At 42.2% G+C, this 2,932-nt stretch overlaps 1 protein-coding gene across 1 annotated transcript in view; it reads right to left on the bottom strand.

The window, feature by feature from the left end:
• The window catches only part of Klhl5 (kelch like family member 5), a 63,177-nt gene that overhangs the window by 51,418 nt on the left and 8,827 nt on the right, over window positions 1–2,932 (bottom strand). The window lies entirely within an intron of this gene.

Raw genomic sequence — 2,932 nt, 5'->3', positions numbered from 1 at the left:
AAGCAAGCCAGGTATGGTAGCACATGCCTGTAATTCCAGCACTTGGGAAGCTAAGAATTGCTGTAAATTTGAGGCCAGCATGTGCTCCAAAAGGACTTCAAATCCACGTTGAACTGTCTGGTGAAACTTTGTCAAGAGAAAGAAAGAAAGAAAGAAAGAAAGAAAGAAAGAAAGAAAGAAAGAAAGAAAGAAAGAAAGAAAGGAAGGAAGGCAAAGAATGAGCAGAACTTAAGGAATATTTTGATATTCTCAAAATGAGCACATAGATAGAAGGGTTTCTCGCTTGCCTGCGTAACATCCAGCTCCACAGATGATGTAGTTCCAGGATCTGGCCAGGCAGCTACAGGCCTTCCTCAGTGACAGCTGCACCCTGGCTTAGGAGTGGACAGCAGCTGTCATCAGTTACTACTGATGCTTTTAACCCGTGCTGGCCAGCCACAGGGCTCATGACAGGCCAGGTTTGGAAGATCATACATCCTCTTTCCTTGGACATGCAGCTGGACCCCAGGACTCATTTCAGTGCAACTGCTGTGCAAACCATCTCTATGCAGTAGCTCATTTCCCTTTTTGGCCACCCTGGCCAGATGTGCTATACTCCCTGCAACATGATAATCATGACATAGCTTGTCCTATGAAGTTGTGCCCCTGCCTGACTTCTGTGGGAGCCTGTGCCTGCTGGGGTACATGATAGGCTGCAGCTTCATCTCCTCCTGTGCAGAGAAGCTGTAGGACATGGACTACTGCTGCTGTCCCAAAGGCAAAACCCTCTCAGGCACTTCTAAGATCTCACAGGATATGCAGGTGTACTGCAGGAAGCCACTTCCTCTACCCCTGTTCGCCCTCTGGGACGGGCTCCACACCAGTGGTCTTATCTCTTCATCCTATTTTCTTTGAAGGAGATGTCACAAAATAACAGATCTCTAAATCCTGAAAATTGCTGCTTGGAGTCACGCACAGGATGGCAAAAACAATGACCCTGAGTGTTGGTTCAAAGTTTTTTACCTTCCCCCTGAAAACATTTTAAATCTTTGTCATGAGTTTTTAAAAGAACTATTGCAAATTGTATCATTCCTGATTACAAAGAATTTTGTGAGTGGTTTTAAATAAATTTTATACTTCTATTTTGAAAAAAAAAAAAAACCCGAAGATTTTTACCTTCCCATCATCCTAAAATCACTCCAACTAATTGTTACCCCATCTTAAGACCCTCTAGTGATGCACTACTGGCTGACTCAGTGGGCTTTTCTGGTAGTGCTCTCAAACTTATTTTGAGACGTTTTTGCCAAGACCTTCACTGAAATGGCCTTTAGTAACTATCACTCTTCTCGCACCTCTTCCCATTCCAGGGACAAAAATCTTGCCTTTGAGACTTTTGGGCGTGGCTGTTAGATTCTATAATCACAGACTTCATTAGCACCCAAATTTGCTTAATTTCTTAATGCTCTTTTAAGTGCATGGATAGGGCTATTTGCACTCACCACAGACACATCTATGAGGTCAGAAATGCAAAATAAAACAAGGCTAGATTTTATTATTGTTCTGCCTTTCTTTGTGCCAGATCCTTGGTACCACTTTATATGAAGGGGCCTTTTTTTCTCATGGAGTAACTGTATTAACAGTTTTTATGTCCTCCTTTTGATCTTAAACATCTTTAAGCCTAACTTTTTTTTTTTTTTTTCGAACCGGGGATTGAACTCAGGCCCTTGTGCTTTCCAGGGAAGCACTTATTCTACCGAGCCATCTCCCCGGCCCCTGTTTTAAGCCTAATTTTTAAAGTCAGAGAATTATATTCTTTAACTATATGATGGGTACCGTCTTCCTATTTCTCCAATCTGCATCCCCCTCTAGACAGGGTCCTAGAGTCTTGCTGTTTTTGCCCAGGTTGGCCTAGAACTCAAGTTGATTCTTCTACCTTGGCCTCCCAAGCTGGTACTACAGGTACCAGTCTTGTGTCTGGCTATGGTTTTTTTTTTCTTCTGTATTTAGGGCAGGGCCTAAAGACAGGATCCACAGGGTTTCACTATGTGGATCAGACTCATAGTAATTCTCCTGTTTTCAGCCTCCCAAGTGCTGGGATTCCAGGCACACGTCACCACGCCCAGTCTCAACTGCCATCTCAGAGTGCCTCCCAGGTGGGGCTGTCACTGCAGGCTGGGGATCAAAGCCCGGCTCCTGAGCTCTGCCTAAGCAGTCACGTTAGTCTACAAGCTATCAGGCCGGCCCTGGCTCCCTATCTTGACAGAAAAAGAAATGGATAATTTATGCACTGCCTTTACATGGGTTTAGCATGGTTCTGAAAGACTTCTCAAAGTAGGGACCCTTTGGCAGTGTAAGCAGAGGTGAAATGAAATGCAATGGACCCCCATCTGGGTGCCATGGTGCTGAGGCTTTGGCTTGAAGGAATCTAATCTGATTTTATGTTTCAAAGATACAACCTGTTGTATAACATCAACATGATTTCTAGGGCTCAAGCCACACAAGCCAGAGACTTTCAAGTTGACCACTGTGTCATCTTAAAAATGGAGATGGAACTGGGGATGCCCATCTATCAGCTCTGTTTCAATACGGACTGGCACAGGGGATTATTGTGATTAACAGTGTGCAAAAATCAAACATAACCCTTAAAAGAAAATCTGTATACTGGTTAAAAATTATAAGCATTAATTCAATTTATTTACTTAATGTTTTGAAAATGCCAGTCACTATTTTGCAGTGAATTATAGACACTGTATAGTACTTTTGTATCAACTGCTTTTAAAAAATAAAGCCTGGTTCATTCAGTCTATTTATAGACTTCCTACATAAGCGTATATAGGTAAACCATGGTAACTATATAAACATTACCAAAAATAACATGCTTTTTTCAATTAAATGAGCTTATGAGAAATATTTTTTTAAATTTTGTGTGTGTGTGTGTGTGTGTGTGTGTGTG

This window comes from Octodon degus, unplaced genomic scaffold (genome assembly GCF_000260255.1).
Source record: "Octodon degus isolate 3935 unplaced genomic scaffold, OctDeg1.0 scaffold00158, whole genome shotgun sequence".
In the NCBI taxonomy this organism is placed as follows: Eukaryota; Metazoa; Chordata; class Mammalia; order Rodentia; family Octodontidae; genus Octodon; species Octodon degus.
Note: the sequence above shows the minus strand (reverse complement) of the source record. Positions and strands in the feature narration are given on the sequence as shown.